At 38.7% G+C, this 22,363-nt stretch overlaps 2 pseudogenes; both read right to left on the minus strand.

Moving 5' to 3' along the window:
• Positions 1–1,763: 1,763 nt before the first annotated feature.
• LOC136717279 (cytochrome P450 1B1 pseudogene) lies at positions 1,764–4,976 on the minus strand (annotated as a pseudogene).
• A 1,261-nt stretch (positions 4,977–6,237) lies between these two features.
• On the minus strand, positions 6,238–11,002 carry LOC136716951 (cytochrome P450 1B1 pseudogene; annotated as a pseudogene).
• Between the last annotated feature and the right edge of the window lie 11,361 nt (positions 11,003–22,363).

Genomic DNA, 22,363 nt, shown 5'->3' on the forward strand with positions numbered 1-22,363 from the left:
AAGTGACAGGGCCAGACTGGAGATGAAACCCAAACGGTGAGATCTCTATGTTCTTCCCACCCTCTCGACTGCTGCTAACCTGCTCAAATTGGTCTTAAACTAAAGTACCTGTTCACGCTGATAGCTGTGCATTGTTCAGCATCACTTGGTGTACTTAGTGGAAGTGGTTGATTGTCAACAAAGTATGCCATTATTTTATTTTATTGGTAAATTGAAGTTATAAATCACAGTATCTCCTCCCATCCCCTGCACACTTTTCTGAATGCACTTTTTAAAGCAATAATATGAAATCCAGCATTCGAATTAAGGCAGGCTAAGACTTGATCAACATTTTCTGTGGGTATATTTGTAGCTATAAGGACATTGTAAATAGGGGGGCTGCTGTTTGTAATTTTCATTTTTGTTGCCCTGTGGAAGACTTTAAAAACTACACCTATTCACAAGGTGTTTAAATATGTATGTGCATTCATGTTCGATGTGTTTTTATTCCCCACAAAGAAATATGTTCATAAGGGACATTTTATAATGATAGATAACGACAAGTAACGACATCGTCCGCAAGCCACCGCTGAACGTTAACAACTGTGATTAGAATTGCAGAGTGGTTACAAAATGTGATGTGGCTTTGCCGTACATTGCACTCTATTACAAAACATGACAAGGAATCTATTCTGAAACACTGAAGTTGATTCAATTTTTAATTTCGAACTTGCACCGACTGTGATTTGTGAAGTCAGACTTGGTTTTCCAGGTTCTCCCAAGGAAGAGAATGTACACTCTCAACAAAGCGTTACATTAAACTTTCATCCCCCTAAGACATTACATCATATTACATTATTTTCTTTTTTAACCTGCAAACTCATTTAAAGTCATGCAAGTTTATTGAAAATGCCCTCACCCTTGTGCACAAAATGTTTTGTTTCTTTTTTTGGCTCATGAGCATTACCTCTATAAAACTTCCAAATGTCAATGAACTTCCACTAAAAAGAGCATAAAGTATTACATTGTAGACCATAAAACTCTAAATAAGTTGAAGAACACAATTTGTATTACTTATCGGGATGCATACAGTACACATTCTGTGGCTTAAAAATAATGCAACTGTACACCTGCAAAGCACATGCTTATCACTTTCCCATGATCCTCTACAGATAACCTGCTTTCACTTGTGTATAAATAGTTATAAACCATTGAGGATTTGCAATTGCTACCAATGATTCCATAAAAAGTATTTAAGAAAACAAATGAAAGTGGCAACATATCAAAAGTTATGCATTTTCCCCACATACACTATTTTTAGACTTTAATTAACAAGAATGGTCTACAGTTAACTGAACGTGTTTGGGAAAATAAATCGGGTCTAGAATAGTTTGTTGAAGCCACCCTAAAAATATAATGCAGTATAGGCTTAATATGTCTCCTACATATTGATGCCTCATCGAGGAGTGACTGGGTCAGTGAAATAATACATATGTAGACTGGTCAATGTCATTGCCCCATATTAAATCACAGCTTGGACCCACACACTAATGACAAACTCCTATATTACAAACAGAACCCCACCGTAAACAAAAAAGCCCCTCACCCGCCACTTTTGCAGTTTACTGGTTGGTCAAAGTTTTGATTTAATTCAAGAATAAATTAATAATTTTAAAAACGTGAATACTTACAATTTTCCTTTTGTTTACTTACATTGGAATTATTTATTTTCAGTATTAACGGTAAGTGCAACAGAAATACTGTGACTTGTTCTTGGCAAACACTTGAACAGAACGTCTGATTTATTGTCCTTCAGTTTATTTTTGTAGGCTGTATTTCAAACAAAGCCACTTTGTAATCTGGGGCTCATGTCTAGTGAAATCCCCTTCTTTGGCATGTTAAATTTCATCCTTCACATTTCCATACATCATTCTGTATGTACATTTGAAAAAAATAATAATAATTAAAACATTAATTTAAGATGTACAGTGCAAAGGGAAACATATACTGAGATCAATTGCTCTGGGCTCAAAATCTTTTACAGGTAAATACAATCAAATAGTATCTGCAGATGTATTTTCATCTGAAACAAAAACACATAAAAAATAATAAATCCATAGTAGCTGACTGAGTGTACTGGAAATAACATTGGCTTTTGTGAATTAAGGGATAGGTTATAATTGAATTAAGTACAGGAGTTACCACAACTCAACATATAATAACATTTTCCAGATGGCATATTTACTGGCAATTCCTATTTAGTTGCTGTTGGGCGGCCGAACAAAATGGCAAATATACGTCTTTTAAATCTCGTCTATGTTTATTTTGAATTATATTGTGAAGAAACCACAGCACAGCTTGATGTATATTGGCATCAGTCTTACATAGTTAACGCATTGGTACCAGTCCATATGTAGGTTTCTGGATAGTATGTTGTGTTGTGTGTACATTTAACTGAGCTAATGTGTACTGTTTGTGTATGTGTTATTTGAAAATATCACAAAAAAGTAAACAAGCAAATTAATGTATAAATGAATTATATATTGGGGGGAAATGCTACAAGGTGTATATAGATATATATATATATAGATATATTGAATAGATACCAAGAGATTAAAGACGACCACACAAAACATGGGAATATGTAGGGTTTAAATGTTTTGCCTAAAGTAAATGATATATCTTTGTAACAGCCTTGTAACAAAGTAACATATATATAACATATATATATATATATATATATATATATATATATATATATGTATATATATATATATATATATGTATATATATACTAGTTTGAAAATGTAATTTACACTATAATGTATATCATTATTACACAAAATGTTGGCTGTGGTTAGAAAAACAACAATTCTGTAATTAAAGCAGCCATTCCTTTACATTGCCAAATTAATTAATTCATTTTTTAACCAATACTCACTTGAGTGTTATCAGCATCCTGCAGTCTGTTTGAAATATAGATGCCTGAGGACAATATTAGCAATATCATCTCTTTAATGCCTCTGAAACCACACTTAAAGGCTTCCCCCTGAGCTTGGCAGATAGAGTGAAGTGGAGGGGCTTCAATGCCAAGCCATAAGAACAGTCCATAGTGAGGTTTTCAGAAGGGTTGCTCTCAAAGCTGCATTGGTGGATTAGGATGGCCGTGAACAGAAATATCTGGACCTTAGCGATCTGGTCACCGATGCATCTCCTCTTCCCGATGGAGAAGATCATCACACTGCTGGTCAGATCCCTGTCTATCATGCCATCCTCATCCAGGAAGCGCGAGGGGTCAAAGACGTGAGGATCCTTCCACTTCTTCTCGTCGTGATTGACAGACCACTGGTTCACGAAGACCACAGTGTCCTTGGGGATGTGGAGGCCGTCGATTGTCACGTCAGAGGTGGTGGAGTGGGGGATCGTCATGGGTACGAAGCTGGTGAAGCGCATGGTCTCGTAGATGAAGGCTTCCAGGTAGGCCAGACTGCCTTTGTCCTCGATGGTGGGAAGCCTGTCTCTTCCCACGACTTTGTCAATCTGCTCTTGTAGTTTAGTTTGGATGTGGGGGTATTTTAACAAAATAAGCATGATCCACTGCATAGCTGTCGAAATGGTGTCTTGCCCAGCACCCACGAGATCTGTGACAGTAGCTTCAACGTGACCTGTGCTCAGTCGGTTTTCATTGTCTGTCCCATGTTCTATCACAGCAATGAAGGCATCACTCATGTCTCGCGTTACCTCTGGGTCATACGTTTCTCTGTGTTGGAATACCTTGTCTTTCACAAATTCAAAAAACTCCTTGTTGAGCTCTTTGAAGTTGTGGTAGATGCTGCGCACTGGGTTGGGGAAAGCCTGGAGCCAGGGCATGACGTCCACCAGGCTGCCTGCACCCACCGTCTCCCCGAACTTGTCCACCCTACCCAGGAGCGTTGTGAACTCCAAGTCATCGTGACCGTAACGCTTTCCAAAGCACAGGGCACAGATTACGTTGGCAGAGGCCACGGTTAACTTGTGAGCAGGTTCAAAATAGCATCCATCTGCACTGAGTCTCAAGAAAACTTGAATGAGATCCAGAGCTTCCCCCACTACGTGCTGCTCAAATGCTTTCTTGGTCTGGCTGTTGGCTGAAGAGAAAGCTCTGATGGTTGACTGAGCAATTCTGCGATGCACTTTCCACAGTCCACTGTAGCTGCCAAACACCATGCTTTTGCCACCGGATATATTCTGGAAAGAGACAAAGTTTGGCCTTCCTGCAAACTCAGCACCATGTTGAATCAGAGCTTGCTTGATTGCAGTCTCTCCATTGAGAACCACAATGTCATTGCAGCCCAATTTGATCTGGAAGATGTTGCCATACTTCTTCGCCAGCCTAGAGAAGGATAGATGGGGCATTTGTCCCAGCTGCATGGCATTGCCCACCACTGGCCAGGCAAAGGGGCCAGGCAGGCGTCTCTTGTGTCTGAAACTCTTCACCCAGAGACAGGCTTCTATACAAAAAAGGAATGTGAAGCAAACAATAAGTGCCACTTGCACCTGTTCACTCCAGTCTCTCATAATGCTGCCCTTCACTCCAAATTCATTGTCCCACATTGCCATTCTGATGGATAAGCTGTATGTTCTTCTTTGTTTAATGCAGATATCATTGAGTTGTATCAATAAAGCAAAGCCGTTTTCACTGGTGAACAATTTAAGCTGTAATTGAAGAGATGTTAAGTGTTACAAACTTTGCTGTTGAAAGTGCTGTTTTAAATTAGTGTTTAAGAGATTAACTTTTAATATTCTTTCATATCAAACTGAACGAAAGGAAACCAGTTTAACCTATAAATCCCTGGTAAAGTTCACAAAAAAACTGACGAGATATCACCTCTTCTTCCGTGTTCCTCAAATCTAATCTTTTCCTCACTGTCTGTTTTGTGTGGGACGCATCGGATCGAGTCAGCAGTGTTTCATTCCTTTCTCATTCCTAAGAGTCGAGCTGCTGTTTAGTTTATAGCCGTGCCATTCTCTCTTATATATCTTTGGCGTATTAAGGGGCTGGAACTGAGTCTGTTACCTTACTCCTCCCCCAGTGGCCTCTGTGGAGACCCCGCGATCTTCATTTCAGTGTTGTTGCATGATCTCGTTCCAGCAGGGTGTCAGTGTCCTCCAGGAGACGGGCTGAAGTAAATCTCTTCGACCAGTGAGGTCCTCCAGCTAAGTAGTGCAACAGTTAAGGGCCTGTTAGGGGACCCAGTGCAGCAGAGGGATATGAGTTATGATGCTATAAAGAAACCCTTCAACATGTATTATGTGTTTTTCAAATAAAACCAACACACAGCCCCTTTAGTCGGCAACAACCTTGTGTTACACCAGCATACGTGTTAATCATCTGAACAGCCGTGTTCTAGGTTTGAAGTCTACTGTTTGGCAAACACTTGTGCACTACTTTTCTCTTCGTAAGGGATAAGGGAGGAAAAAGCCATAACTGTGTTCATCCTGAGCTAGTTCTGGTCCAGGAAGATACCTTATTTTACATTGGCAGATCAACTTGAAACGTATCCTTTTTACATTATTATTTTTGAAATGCCTGTAATCATAAATGCCAATTTGGAAATTTATTTTCCATATTTCTGTACTACCTTATCAGTTTGCCCCTAAATCTACTTAAAACTAACTTGATCAATAACTGTCAGGTGTGGCATGCGTGGACTGATTTCACCCCCAGTTTTTAACATAGCATTAGCACAAACCAGGTATCCAATGATTTATCTCTGTGTAATCAGTTTATCCGTCTGCTACTGGCTGCTTATCAGACTGTAACTAATGGGGGTGGGGGGCATCCAGTGTGTTAAATACTTTTTATTCATTATAAGAGACATGCCTCTCTTAGTGTAACCTCATGTAGTTTAACAGTTGGCATAGCTAGGGGATGTGCTTTCAAGGTTTGCCAATTTACCTCTAGCAGGCAAGCTAATCCATATATAATTGATACTGTAATCCAATCAAATACATATGTTAAAATGTGACAAATTAATATTTATGAAAGGTTTAAATATGTAACGTCAGATTGAACTACATATCATTTATGACTTAAAATAAAAACATGTTCTGCAGTAGAAGTATCGACTATACCATTGAAATTACAGATACAGTACATCTGTAGTAATCCCATGAGTTCAGTGTTGAATAAAACGTGTACCAGAGCAAATAATATACTTAAGCACGTGTTTGCTTGTATGTATGTGCTGCCATGTTAGATTTGCACACACAAAATGATTGATTTTATTTGTGCATTTGTTTATTTATTGTTGGGAAAAGACTTCAGGTTGAATTCACATTTTGGTGGATAACTTGAAAACACACATTTCAACAATAAGAAAACAACATAAGATAACATAAGAACACACAATAAGAGAATATTACATTAGGAAAAATACATTACAATCTACTAAACAGAATAATTCTTAAAAAGGAAATGCATACATTCAGCAAATGAGATAAAAAAAAAAGCATTTAATATTTCAAATAAGACAGCTTACAATCAAACAGATTTGGTTTTAGGATGTGTGAGAAGGGAATATGTACCTGTAACACCAGTATCGATGTAATGCAAGGAAGTGGAAGTGTTCTACCCAATTCAATATATGAGTTTGTTTGCAGTATATTTGTTTCAAAGAGACATAACAACACCTTAACTCTGCCATACTGTATTATATTTGTGTTTAACAATTAACCAATTAAATGTCCTAACATAATGGGACATGCTTGACCGTAATGTGTTAATTCTCCCACTTCAAGCTTGATAGCTGACTGCGATTGTTTGGTGACTGGGAACCTCCTCTCAATCCTTAATTTTCCCTTCAATGGGATACACTCAGAAGAAATAGGTAGATGTAAACAGTTTGTGTGGTATAAGTCTGTGTTTATGATAGCAATGTTGTTCTGGGCCCAAGCTGCAGACCTGTACTAAGATTATCTCAGGTGCTCTAAATTATATTTATTTGTCTCATGATTGAATATATAGAACAACATCAACAGCAATGATTGTAATAATATTAATGTTTGCTGTCATTCGCCCCTGATCGAATCATAAATAATTCCTGATGAAAAACAGTGTTATAGTATAAGTGTTGTAAGTGTATAACAAAACAAGTTAAGTGTTGGGCATTTAAATGTGTAATATATAACAGAAAATACAAAGACAGGTTGTAGTTTGATAATGAAGTTGAATTAATGATTAGGCTAGCCGAGTCTGAACTCATTAATAATTATAAGTGGTGTTGGTATTCCCCTCTTGGTTGAAACACAGGTGTTGGCAGAAGTGATGTCATTGACAAGCACTTTAAAAAGAAATTAAACGTACGGTTACCCACAACAGCTGTTCCTGATTATAGATCCCCCAATACCACAAACATCCCACTTTGTTTTGCGCTTATGGGTGTCAACAGGTACAGCTAACTTAAATGTAACATTGATTGGTTTATCTCATTGTATTAATACTTATCAGCTAAACCATACAAAACACTGTTAATAGACCAAGGAGTAGCATTGCCCGTCACAGAAAAGAACAGTTCCTGACACTGACAAAAAGGTAACCTGAAACTTAGATTTGAAATGCCTTTTTAATGCCATTTTCAAGTACACCAACTTAGCTTATTGCCTATACTCTGAGCATTGCAAATGAACATGTAAAAAACAGTGGTGTTTATTGGTTAAAAGAGAAAAAGTCATGCACTGGTACTGCAAAACGCTGCCAGTAAAACTCTCTTCTGACAGCTAGTTAAAGGCCTCCAAGTGCAAACAGAGGTGTACATAACAAAAGACATCAAACATGTGGAAGCATTTATTGGGAATTATTTGTTTTTTCGGGTATAATATGAAGCAAATGCTTGGGGGGGGGGGGGGTAAAGTTTGCATCTAAAACCAGACCTTAAAGAGAAAGTATTTTTTTATGAATATCCTTTATTGTGTTGTTGTGCACACTTGCATTCTCAAAAACCAACCCATGCTTCAAAACAGTGTCCAGAATGTGTCCAGACAGTTTTGATCTAAAATAAACTTGCTTTGCCAGTGTAAACTATGCTTGCTAGATTGCATAACGTCTGCAATATGCTCTTGGTTTTGGAGAGCAGTCACAATGAGAGACATCAGCAACGTCTCCTTTTTGCTACCTTCGAGTAGACTGTGTCGTTCTGTCTTGTATTTACAGTAGTTAGTGTACTTTATTAATTTATGTACAACACAACCGAGACATGTTTAACAGCTTGCAATATGTATTAAATATTTTCAAATATATTTTCAAAGTGATGTGTTTGTGAAACAGTTAAATGCATCAATATAATTTAAACATTTAGGAAAGGCAATGCAAACGATGAAGTCCTAAAAGCTTAGAAAGTACATAGACAGTGTTGAAGTCAGACGTAATTCCTACTGATTCAGAAAACTACATTTACCTTCATACATCACTTTACAACATACATACATACACACACACTCACCCATGACAAGATAAATACTTTTTGATACGTGTTTATGTTGACTGCTGCTGAATATCTGGAAGGTTAGTGTTTTTAGTCATACAGCTTCATACATAATTTCAGCACAATTATTTTACTGTACATGCAGTGAAATTAATATGTATTACACACAAGACATTTGAATAGTCTACAATATTTCCTTGTGGAAAGGAGGTGAATGTTTTTGGTGTAACATAAATTAAAGCTGCATTTAAAAGCCACATATTTCACAAGTGACACTGCAATGCCCCTTTGTTGCACACATTAAATTCTACTCTACATTAAATTCAGTGATGTAATGCAGCATTTAACTACCCTTGACAAAAAATACAAACTTGATCTTTTGTGTCAGACTTATATATAAATATTAAATATGATATTTCCCTTAATAATAATGTTCAGTGCAGATTTACTTTGACTAAGGATTAACCCATTAGCTAATACTCACTGTTAATTGTCACTCACTGTCAGTTGCCTCCGTTGCCTGAGGAAGTCAGGCAAAAGTGTAATGCAGAACCAACCCCTAGCTTTTTATGCTGTTGAGATCGGGCCTAAAGGCTTCCCCCTGAGCTTGGCAGATAGAGTGAAGTGGAGGGGCTTCAATGCCAAGCCATAAGAACAGTCCATAGTGAGGTTTTCAGAAGGGTTGCTCTCAAAGCTGCATTGGTGGATTAGGATGGCCGTGAACAGAAATATCTGGACCTTAGCGATCTGGTCACCGATGCATCTCCTCTTCCCGATAGAGAAGATCATCACACTGCTGGTCAGATCCCTGTCTATCATGCCATCCTCATCCAGGAAGCGCGAGGGGTCAAAGACGTGAGGATCCTTCCACTTCTTCTCGTCGTGATTGACAGACCACTGGTTCACGAAGACCACAGTGTCCTTGGGGATGTGGAGGCCGTCGATTGTCACGTCAGAGGTGGTGGAGTGGGGGATCGTCACTGGTACAAAGCTGGTGAAGCGCATGGTCTCGTAGATGAAGGCTTCCAGGTAGGCCAGACTGCCCTTGTCCTCGATGGTGGGAAGCCTGTCTCTTCCCACGACTTTGTCAATCTGCTCTTGCAGTTTAGTTTGGATGTTGGGGTATTTTACCAAAAGAAGGAGGATCCACTGCATAGCTGTTGAAATGGTGTCTTGCCCAGCACCCATGAGATCTGTGACAGTTCCCTCAACATGCTCTTTGGTAAGTCCCTTCTTGCTGCCACTTCCATGTTCTATGATACCGATGAAGGCATCACTCATGTCTCGCGTTACCTCTGGGTCATACGTTTCTCTGTGTTGGAATACCTTGTCTTTCACGAATTCAAAAAACTCCTTGTTGAGCTCTTTGAAGTTGTGGTAGATGCTGCGCACTGGGTTGGGGAAAGCCTGGAGCCAGGGCATGACGTCCACCAGGCTGCCTGCACCCACCGTCTCCCCGAACTTGTCCACCCTACCCAGGAGCGTTGTGAACTCCAAGTCATCGTGACCGTAACGCTTTCCAAAGCACAGGGCACAGATTACGTTGGCAGAGGCCACGGTTAACTTGCGAGCCGGTTCAAAATAGCATCCATCTGCACTGAGTCTCAAGAAAACTTGAATGAGATCCAGAGCTTCCCCCACTATGTGCTGCTCAAATGCTTTCTTGGTCTGGCTGTTGGCTGAAGAGAAAGCTCTGATGGTTGACTGAGCAATTCTGCGATGCACTTTCCACAGTCCACTGTAGCTGCCAAACACCATGCTTTTGCCACCGGATATATTCTGGAAAGAGACAAAGTTTGGCCTTCCTGCAAACTCAGCACCATGTTGAATCAGAGCTTGCTTGATTGCAGTCTCTCCATTGAGAACCACAATGTCATTGCAGCCCAATTTGATCTGGAAGACATTGCCATACTTCTTGGCCAGCCTGGAAAAAGTTATATGGGGCATTTGTCCCAGCTGCATCACATTGCCTACCAGTGGCCAGGCAAAGGGGCCAGGCAGGCGTCTCTTTTGCCTCATATTTCTCACCCACAGAAAGGCTTCCAAACAGAATAGCAGCACGAGGGAAGCGATGAGAGCTGGCTGGACCTGTCCACTCCATTCTCTAATCGAGCTACTGTCCTTCACTTCAAACTCTGTGTCCCACAGCGTCATTGTGATTGGCTAAGCAATAGATGATGCTAATGCTTTGGAAGTCGCAAGCTGTTTGAAGACCTACAGGTTGTCTAAAAAGATGCAGTCCAACAGTCCAACTCTTCAAATCTTTTCACTTTTCACTGAAGTTTTCACTGAAATATTAGAAATAAAAATATAGGTGCACCAATATCCCAATATCAAGTTTTAAAATGACCTGTTTTAGTTTTGGAAACCTGTGTTTTTTCAATTTCACAGAATATCCTTGTAAAACCAATGATCTGTTAAATTGTGATTTAGAATCCAGTCCACTTTTCAAGACGACTACCACCTTCCTTCTTAATTCATTAACGTTTCATTAGGTGTAGAAGACCTCCTTGGGTATTTTTTTTTCTCCTTGAGTAGCTTCAAACTAAGCTATGCTCTGTTTAGCCTTACCACTGTGTCTTTTATATGTTTGTAGTCCAAGGGGGTTGGGCTCGGGTTTATTATTTTGCTCCTCCCATTGTGGTAGCCCCGGAGACCCCTTTACATGATCTCATTCCTGCGGGGTCTCATCCTGCAGAAGCAGCGCAGATACACTGGAAAGCAACTAGTGCAGCCTTTGAGACAAGCAGGTTGCATCAGGGCTAGTGAGGACTGAGGAAGGATCAACTCTTCCAGGCGCACCGTGGGGGGACAAAAGTTTGAGATATGAAAAGAGTCAGCAGTTGAGCACCCTGGTTATATAGGCTTATGTTGATATGAAAACTTGGGAGAACCTTAACGGAGCATTTCGCGGGAGAAAACGCATATGTTCTTTTGCAAGTGCCTGCTAGTTTCAAGTGAGTGGACATGTGTAAGGTTTTAAAACATAAACTTCTTTTAACTTGGAAGGTATGCTATTATTTTTGCCTGCTTTGCTCATTATAAACTTATAGCTTATTGTTTTTATTCAAGGTGTGGTGGCATTTCTTAAATTAGACCGCATTTTCTAGTAGGAACGCATGTTTAATAAGTTGCACTAAACGTTGTATTTATTGTAGCCTGTATACATTAAACTTTGTTCATGCTGTGTGTAGAGCTCCATGTTTTAAACAGGGCGTTATATGTTTATATATTGTGTACTGCACATAAAATATGCAGTACTCCCTTTTGTAATACATGTTTGGCAATGATTAATACAAAATTCAAATTACATTTTTAACAAAAAATCCATGACGGATTCTTTGGTGATATTCTGTAATTCTGCCACATTTCCTCGACAATAGTATTTCTGAGTATTGCGGAATAATGTAAAGGAAGGTGCTGTGCAATGCATGTTCATATAGTTGCAAAACTTTTGAAAGACTAGAGAATCATTCAACTAAAGCTATGGATCGGTATGGAAAACCTATTTACCATAGTTAACGATACTTATGTCAGTATTTACTATACATATTATGATACGGTTAAAATAATCTCAAAACGCTTTAAATGCCAGTTAAACTGTTTTTAAATATATTCATTTTGCGACTTTAATCTCATTAATTCGTTGATTGTACTATTGTTCAGGTTTTTTTAAGCATGTATTTTTATTTATAAATAAAGGGGTATATGATTTGGAAGCATGAAACATGATCTCGAATAAAGTAATTTGAATTAAGTTAATTGCGTTATTTACTCTTCATTTCACACAGAAACGTAAAAAGTAATCAATATTTTGTTAAGGAAAAACAAAAACACCCCCCAACAACCTAAAGGGAAAAATGGGATATATGCGCAACTTTCTGTAGTTTGTTCTCTTCATTGCGTCAAATTGATCTCTAGCAATAAATCAAGAAAGACGTCAATCATAGCAGACCTACTTGGTTAGGAAAAAATAAAACTGTGCATTGCCTTCCAGTGCATCCCATTCAAGTTGCAGTACAAAGTGCGCTAAATAATGACGCATGCTGGTCATGATGCATGTACCACAACAACACCAAATTGGTTTTTAAAATTGCTCAAAACATACTGCTGGACAGCTGAAAGAAACACATTTTCTTTAGTCAATTGCGCAAGAGAAGTGATGCTGGATTAGATCTTGTCTGGTGAAATATAGATGAAACTCCTGCGCGTATTTTGGCAATGAGAGGTAGTGTTCATGCAACAAGTCTCACGTTTCAGTGTCAAGACTTATTCCCTCTGTACATAACACAGAAGCACAGATACCTACATCGATAAGTGCTTGATTTCAATTACGGTTAAGTATGCTAGTTTTATATTTTATATAAACATTGGTAGATAGACCACTAGTTTATTCTGGATACATACATTGCACTGAATATGGATGCGGTTTATGCTTCATGGTGCTCTTTGGCTATAGCGCAGTGAGGTTGGCAATATGTGCTCTGTGGGATTGTAGCCCACCCACCCCTGGCATGGCATATATGTTAGGGATTCCCAGGAAGTATGTTTAATGAGATACATTCACAGGAATCCTACAAGGGCTTTTGCCAATCCACTGCAAAGTTGTGCTGACAAAAGCATGGTCTGTGGTGGTGGAATAAGAGACGCCTACACTAGGCAGCAATATTGTACAAGAACTTCTGAACAACTCATGCCCATGGTCATCTCCTGAGGGTGAAGGTGAACAGACTTGCTGTGACTTCTGCTTGCGTCTTCAAAATGGACAAAGACGCAATTTACTATCAACCATTTACTCTAGCCTTGTTTCTACTGTATGTTCTCATGCAATTCATATATATATATATATGAAAATAGGTCTTGCTGTGGCCCGGTTTGCTTGCATCAGGTTTAAGTAGGGCCACTTATCTGCTCCACATCTTGTCTTTTTTAGATAATCTTACGTGTAACTTTATCACATCCCATAAGACACACTCCATCTATAATTTATATTAGAATAAGCAACGAGCCTGACATTACACACCATTTTGACTGTATACAGCGGGATATAAAGCGAACAGTAACATCTGTGCGCAATTCAGCTCTTCGCAAAAGTAGTGGGATTTCCGTGATCACATACATTCAACTTAAATTTACCCACCAAATATTCTTAACCTATCCGGTTTGACAAAGTAAACCTACATTGCATGAAGAAGAAAAAATATTGCCAATGAATGGAAACAATGTACAACATTCCCTTGGGTAGGTTGGAACAGGCAGTCAGATGCGTAATAACGCGCCGGGGGCTTTTGCGTCGTTTCGCTCTTCTTTGCGCACAATCTGGCAAGCGTGGCGCAGCGTGCTTACTTTACAAAACACCTTCTCTGCTTTATGGAACCAACTTTTGGACGATTTATATTTACCTCTCATTCAAAAAGTCTCATTCTTGTATGTAGAATCAACCGTGCGTTAGAAACAGCGACTCCATGCCGAAGCAGCAATGCCCGTTTCTTGTCCCTTTACCAGCTGTCAAGATAATTTATGCAAGGATTGAATGGCCCTCATTCACTCATTCAAGTCACTAAAACTGTTTCTAGCTCAGCTGTAGATGTCTGCAATACCCAGTGCACTGAACATTAATTAGAGGACCTTTTCTAGCATTAACTTTTAAATGACAGTAGCTCCGATTAAGAATGAGAATAATTCTACTGTGCGATATGACTAGAGCTGGTGAGCATTCTTGTGGGGCACTTCTGAGATCTACATTGATGCCACTGACTTTTTTCATTAGGTGGCAAATAAGCTTTGCTTGTTAAAAGTCTTTTTAAGGGTCTGGACCAAGACCACCAAGCTGGTACAAGAGTGGGCAAGACAGGAAAGGAAATGTGACTTTCCCACAGCCGTGTGATTTAAATGTAGACTGTGCTTGGATGACAGTCTTGTGGCTGCCCCTAGGAGATCCGGGGACAGCTGTGGAAACATCTTGACTGGCACAATATGGGCGTTTTCTTTCTTGCTGTCTTACTACTGATGTATTTCCTTTTTTAATATATTCTGCTTTCAAGGATAATAATACTAACCAGAAAAAAATATGTCTTCTAGATTGGTCACTGGCAAAATATTAAACTAATATTGAGCAATGTTGCTTCGATTTTACATACAAACAATAAGTTTTTGTAGGAAAATATACGTGTATATATATATATATAGTATGAGAAATTATTATTTATAAGGACATTTAACCTTAAAATAGGCCACAAGTTAGAAAGGAGGACTGATATCTTGAAAGGACTGATAAGTTGATCGGTGATAAGTTTGTGGAGAGTGCAGTAATTAAGTCCAATCAGTCAATCGTTCATGGTGTTCTTTTATGCTGAGCACATTTAAGTTTATTGAGAGAAAATCAGGGCTTTAGGAAACTTGAATTGCACTCAGTTCGTTTTTTCAGACAAAGTTGTTCGAAAAAGTTGTTGGTCACGATTAAAGAAACCAAGAACTTACCATGACTATAGGATACAGGTGCCCTATAAACAAAGTTGTTTGTCTATTTCTATCCATTTCTGACATTCTGATTGTTTGGAAAAGGTGCTGAAGTCAGTATTTCCTCTACTTTAACTGTTGGTTTTTAAAAAAGAAAACAAAAAGGATTACTGGCATGTATGCAGGCAAGTCTGTGTCTTGGAACAATGTAATTGAAGTCATCATGAAATAAAGGGTTAAAAAGTGTCTGTTTGGGGTTCCACATTATACATAAATACATTGTTACATGTCATTCAGATGTGCCTGCTTCTGACACATGTAAGGTGAGAGGCCCAGGACAGATGCCAGTGAAATCAGCCTTCATGATAAAATCATAATAAATCCAAACCTTTAAAAATGGTGATGCAAGTCATCCCATCTAATCTGACATACAAAGCTACCCTATAAGTTACCCTTATTCTTGAAGAAGAGGTGAGGTAAGCATGAATTAAAGGAATCCCAAAAAGCAGAGCTCAGCAAGGTACAAAGAAGTATGACCACAACACACCTGGGTAGAAGATCTGACATTTGTTCTGCTCATGGGAACTGTTTTAATTATGTAATGAGAGTAAAACCACATAAAGGAAAAAACAGCATAAGAAGTATGTGATTTCATTTGAATTAGATATGGCAAGTAAAGGGGGACTTCAATTTCAGCAATAATGGAGTACAAAAATAGTTTATTTTGGGGTGGTTAGTGGCTGCAAGGGGGTTAGAATAATTGGGGAATTAAATATTACCCAAAGAAATTGAAAGCAAAATTGTTCATTTCACTAGGTTTGCATTTCACGGGCCCATTAAGTGACATGCTGATATGTCGTGCCTAGCCTGAGTTTTGGGGGTAAATGATGAATTGGAAGGGGGGGTGGAGGGGCTTGGGCTAAAAACTGAGCTTCTTTATTCACTGAAACAGTAGGGGGTTCCCAAGGCCCATAGTTCCAGCAGGCAAGTGCCTGGAGTGCCGAGTAGCGTGACACGGCGACTTTTTATTATTTAATAAAGGCTTGCAGAAACCCTAATTAACCTGCAAATGAGGCCCACACACCCTTAAGAAAAACATAGCTGTGCCAAAGGGAATTTAACCCTTAAGGGTTAGTTTAAGGTTAGTTTAAATGGCTTTTTATATTCATAAAACAGGAAACAATAATGCAAACAAGGAAGCTTTGCAGATTTTGAAAAAGTAACAGATATTACATTTTCCCCTGGAATATCATTTACTAGTTCCCTATTAATTGCTCTTTGTATAATTATATCCTAGACTTCCACCAGAATGCATGTTCAGATAAAAATTGAATGCCAAGATGTCTGTATTCCCAAGGTCAGTAGGATTTCACTGTCTGTGCTGCATCCAACCTGAAAACGAACATTAATGTCAAAGTGCAGCAGTTATCTTCACACAAAAGTCTTCTTAGCAAACTTAGCAAAAAAATCAGTTCTGTCCCCTGTTCTATCGATGAACTGGGGAGAGTCAACAGGAGAATACTTGCAAAGTACAAGTAAGGTTAAAAAAAACATTACACATGGCATTTGAGGATCTATACCGTTTTACACTTTGCACGCACCATTTCCCCTCCACAGAGCATGGTGCTGAGACCAGCTTCGTGCCTGTGTCAGTCGTGTCGTGCACAGAATACATCTGAACTAACCTCCCCCCGGTGAGCCGAGTGCTCCTCGCTGGATCACTAAAACATTTGAGATAAATATGAAATGACCCTCGAGGTAGTGTTTGCTTTTTGTTTTCCGGCTTTGAGTTCATAGTGCAAATTGGTATTATGTTCACAGAAAGTTTAATGGGAAAAGCACACACACAAGAACCTAGCATATAAGAAAACAAGACAGTTTGCAAACAAAAAACAAATTGCTCCTTTGTTGTTCATTTGGGGGGTGGGATAATCAATCTAAACATTTTATCCAGCAATTTCATGAAAGAATGCAGAGATTATGTTTTAATGTGTGGCCGCAGAGTTTTTTTTTTTTTTTTACCAGAAACTATTTATTTTTATAGGAAGTGCCTCCTGATATCAAGGCTAAACTTATGGTCCTATCTTTGTTTCATTACAGCACTCAGTGTCTTTAAGACAATATGGTATAAATTGGATTGTCCTGCCTGCTCTTATTTTCATGGGAAAGCCCTGGCTGAGTGTAACCCAACACCTCCCCATCCACACAGTCATACACACTGCCCTCAGCCATAATTAGAGCCAGGTTTAAAGCCAGGTTGCATATGTGTTTTTGCGTGTGGTTGCTGTGTTTGCCCGTGATTATCTCCTACAACCTGGCTGTGAAAATGGCCTTGACCTAAGGCTGACTCGGAGCTCGCATTGTGTGTAAAAACGAGCGACTGCGGGGAGACGGCTGCAGTTTGCCGGGGCTGTGCAGTTCTGGAGCTAATCACTGTTTACTAGTCTCATTTCCACTTTTCAGTGAGCTTCTGTCACGCACTGTCGAGAGGAGGGGGAAGCGAAGGAGGGAGAGCGAGGTGGAGGTGGGGGGTGGTTGAAGTGTACTGTAAATGTTAGGAACAACACTCTGAAGTTGGAATAATACATAGAACATGCGGTTATTGTCCCCCTGCACCCAAAAAACAACTAAACAAATAAATAATCTATTTCATACAGAAGGTATAATAGGCAGTCACAAGAATGCATTGTTAAAATGTAAGGGTCACTTTTTTTTAATTAGTTTTTCTGCATTTAGAATGTCAAGGTCCTGAAGTCACAGACATTGTTTTAAACTTCTGTGAATCTGTATTTTCCAATTACAACATTTGTTTTAGTTCCGGAATCTTAAAGCCAGTAATGTCTATATCAAACCAGTATAAAAGTGTTTTTGAGAGTTCTGGATCCAACCATTGACTGTGCTTCAGGCTGCGTGAAACTAATGGAAGTATTTGGTTTTAAGGACAGTTATTCAGAAAGGCTCTCTGGGCCCCCCTAGGATGGCTGTAATAGACGTATCAATTATTGACCATGCAGAAATCTTCATCTGTCACTCTCCGGCATGCCTGTGTGAGTCTCTCCAGCCCTGCCGACATGAACTCTACGTGACTCCTACGATGGAGAGCCGAAAACACGTCTTTGAATCCAGTGATATTCCACCACCTTCCACGAAATAAAACCATTGGGGGTGGTATTTTTTTTTACAGTGCCTCCAGTTACATTTTGCGCTATCCTTCAGGGCAGAATGTGACTTGACACCATTTGACATTTAAACCAGGTCACCATTCAAGTACAGCGTGGTGGAGCAAGTATCAAATGTCTACTTGTTGACCTGTGTCAAACCAGGCACACTGCACTGTCGTCCTTCGTTCTGGCCTCAACATTGACCAAAGAGTGGAGCCAGAGTGGAGTCCAACATGTTTCAGGACTGATGTCTTTTTCAGGTGAAAATACTTATATATACACTCACCTAAAGGATTATTAGGAACACCTGTTCAATTTCTCATTAATGCAATTATCTAACCAACCAATCACATGGCAGTTGCTTCAATGCATTTAGGGGTGTGGTCCTGGTCAAGACAATCTCCTGAACTCCAAACTGAATGTCTGAATGGGAAAGAAAGGTGATTTAAGCAATTTTGAGCGTGGCATGGTTGTTGGTGCCAGACGGGCCGGTCTGAGTATTTCACAATCTGCTCAGTTACTGGGATTTTCACGCACAACCATTTCTAGGGTTTACAAAGAATGGTGTGAAAAGGGAAAAACATCCAGTATGCGGCAGTCCTGTGGGCGAAAATGCCTTGTTGATGCTAGAGGTCAGAGGAGAATGGGCCGACTGATTCAAGCTGATAGAAGAGCAACTTTGACTGACCACTCGTTACAACCGAGGTATGCAGCAAAGCATTTGTGAAGCCACAACACGTACAACCTTGAGGCGGATGGGCTACAACAGCAGAAGACCCCACCGGGTACCACACATCTCCACTACAAATAGGAAAAAGAGGCTACAATTTGCACAAGCTCACCAAAATTGGACAGTTGAAGACTGGAAAAATGTTGCCTGGTCTGATGAGTCTCGATTTCTGTTGAGACATTCAGAGTCAGAATTTGGCGTAAACAGAATGAGAACATGGATCCATCATGCCTTGTTACCACTGTGCAGGCTGGTGGTGGTGGTGTAATGGTGTGGGGGATGTTTTCTTGGCACACTTTAGGCCCCTTAGTGCCAATTGGGCATCGTTTAAATGCCACGGCCTACCTGAGCATTGTTTCTGACCATGTCCATCCCTTTATGACCACCATGTACCCATCCTCTGATGGCTACTTCCAGCAAGATAATGCACCATGTCACAAAGGTCGAATCATTTCAAATTGGTTTCTTGAACATGACAATGAGTTCACTGTACTAAACTGGCCCCCACAGTCACCAGATCTCAACCCAATAGAGCATCTTTGGGATGTGGTGGAACGGGAGCTTCGTGCCCTGGATGTGCATCCCACAAATCTCCATCAACTGCAAGATGCTATCCTATCAATATGGGCCAACATTTCTAAAGAATGCTTTCAGCACCTTGTTGAATCAATGCCATGTAGAATTAAGGCAGTTCTGAAGGCGAAAGGGGGTCAAACACAGTATTAGTATGGTGTTCCTAATAATCCTTCAGGTGAGTGTATATATGACAGTTGTATCGTATACTTATATTGACTGTAGGCATCTGTACTGACACACTCTTGAAACTTTGAATAACAGTAAGAATATCATTAAAACAGTTTATGCATTATTAAATGGGATAAACAGCAGAGTAAAATCTGAACTTAGAAATGAAGACATCTGAAACAGCTTCCCTTTTATAGAAATTGACCAAACCCACTTAGAATTGTTTTAAAAGTAATTCTTTTTTTGCATGCAGTAAGGAGACACTTATTGTTTTTACAGTGGAGTAAACAATGCATTTTTCTACATCACGGCCCTGGACATCTCCTGCTATTTGTGTTTCATAATGCTTGTTGTGGCTACGCTCTGATTAGCAGTGCAGTGCTGTGAGCACATCCACTTCATGGGCTCAATTAGATAACCCACCACAACTCAGACTTCAGCTTATCCAGTTGTAGAGCGCTGTTCCTCATCCCAGTCCAACCTTTTTTTTTTTCTGACCCGTTGCACTAAAGTCAAGTTCATAGAAGTGCAAATCAAAGCCGTGCAGAAAATAATTACATCGAAAAAACCCAGGCTTCCTGAGGAAATGAGAAAGTTTACTACTCATCTTGTTGAGAAACTCATGTCTTATCACACAATCCTGCTGCTAGAAATTGATGGCGTATTGACAGCTGTATTCCTGCTCATGCAGAACGGTTATTTATATGATTTATTTATTTTATTTAATCAAGACATTTGTGAAGAATCAAGCTATGCAAACATCATGATTTGCTTCCTGTGAGGCCAGGACTTAGTCTGCATTTTTTAATAGCAGTTATTACTCACAACAAGTGCATATTTATCCTTCTATGTGCTGATCAGACACCCATACATTATTATAGTGCTAGAGAACAATGTGTCTTAAATAGTATAGCTTGACTTTTAGGATTATTAATATTCAGATATTAAACTGCATTTTAGATTTGTTTTCTGTATCAGCATCAGTTACAGGTAATGAAATTAGATGCCTGCTCAACAGTGTCACATGAAAAGTCCAATTTGTAGACAAAGACATATCAGCCTAACTCCCAATTAATAACTTTAAATAGCTTGTTTTGGGAAACCAGTTTCAAGACTGTTCAAATGGAAAGTTTACACAAGCAGTGCTAGGTAGGTAGTGCATACTTGGACATAATATTTAAATGTTTCCTCTGTAACTTTGATGGTCATGTGTTAACACTTTTGTTGAGTTGTTCACAACTTATAGGCAAGTAGTTCAAGGTTAGCAATTAACTTCATGAAATTAGAGTGACCAAACTGTTTATTTTCATTCCTCTCCTCGGTGTCCCTTCTGTACGTGCTGTTTTATTTATGTGGTGTACTTTCAACAAACCAACACACAAACAAAATTCTTCCAACTGGCATTCATGTTTTATGTTGCTATGGCAAGGCACAGAAACTGATTTAGTAAGAAAACCTCCAGATAACAAGGTATGCACATTACAAAAATGAAGCTGGTATTTATTATGCTAATAAAGTTTGATCTAATACAACTTTATTTAGTTAGTTGTTTCTAGCTTAATCATCTCCAGTTGTTTATTGTAGTTTCTCTAATTTATTCTAATTTTATTCTACTGTTGGTACAGTCGGTCATTAAAATTCATAGGTCCATTCTACAGAATATGCTGGACAAATATGCAAAACTAACCTCTCATTTTCTAAGGACAAATAAATTATTTCCATTGTTCATATTTTTTTATTTCAAACCTATATAGAAACATTTCAGTAAATATGATTTATCTTACACAGTCCCTCGCCACTTCAGCTACAATATGCAATTTAGCGCATGCGCGTCGCCAAGTCTGTACCTGGTGCGTCAAGTGTTTCTGTTGCAGGTTGTGTGCGCGTCAGCAGGTACAATACAACACACACTGAACAACACTTAGATTTTTACAACAAGTTCTACACAATTCCCTTTGTTTAGTCATTGAAGTTTCTTTAAGTATCTTTGTTGTGTTACAATTAAGTAGCCTGTATTTGTTTTTAACCCAAAATTGAATAATTTTGGTAATATTCTGTTTTTAATCAGTATGCAATTGGCTTAAAACAATATTTAAGGAGATTAAAAAATATATAGGTGTTGTATTATCTCTCGTACTATTATGGAGGTAAAGTTAGTTTTATATTCAAACATTCAGACATTCAACAGACATTCGCCAATAGCCATTTAAAACAGTAAACAAATAAATCAATAACTATTTCAGTGATTGCCACAGAAACTTCAAACTAGATGTGATTTATTCTACAATTGTCTGGCATACTTTTACAACCTTTGTTATGAATCAAAATTTGACTTTGATTTAATAAAAGAAAAAAAAATCAATAATATTGCATTTAAGGCCTAAAAGATCAAGAACTAATTCATGGATTATTAAAAATTAAAAATTACTTTATTGTACATAGTTACATAGCTAATTCAGCATATCATGTCATCTCACCTGATACTCACAGAGAATTACTAATACAATATATTAAAAAAATAATTAAAATCTTGTGGGAAAGAATCTAAGCAAAATTTCTGACTGTTACACCGCTATTCTTCCTCCTTTCTCGGTTTTCCATAAAGCATAACTATTCTGGTATTTGCAAAAAATATTACATACTACAAAAGATCATATTAAATTACTCTTGTTGGACTAACTGTGATAGTTTCATGTCACTTAAGATATAATCCGAGAAACCGAGAAAAGAGGAAGAATAGCGGTGTAATGTTCAGAAATGTTGCTTAGGTTCTTTCTCACAAGATTTTTTTTTTTTTTTTGTAATATATTGCATTAGTAATTCTCTGT

Source organism: Amia ocellicauda, chromosome 21, assembly GCF_036373705.1.
Source record: "Amia ocellicauda isolate fAmiCal2 chromosome 21, fAmiCal2.hap1, whole genome shotgun sequence".
Lineage (NCBI taxonomy): Eukaryota > Metazoa > Chordata > Actinopteri > Amiiformes > Amiidae > Amia > Amia ocellicauda.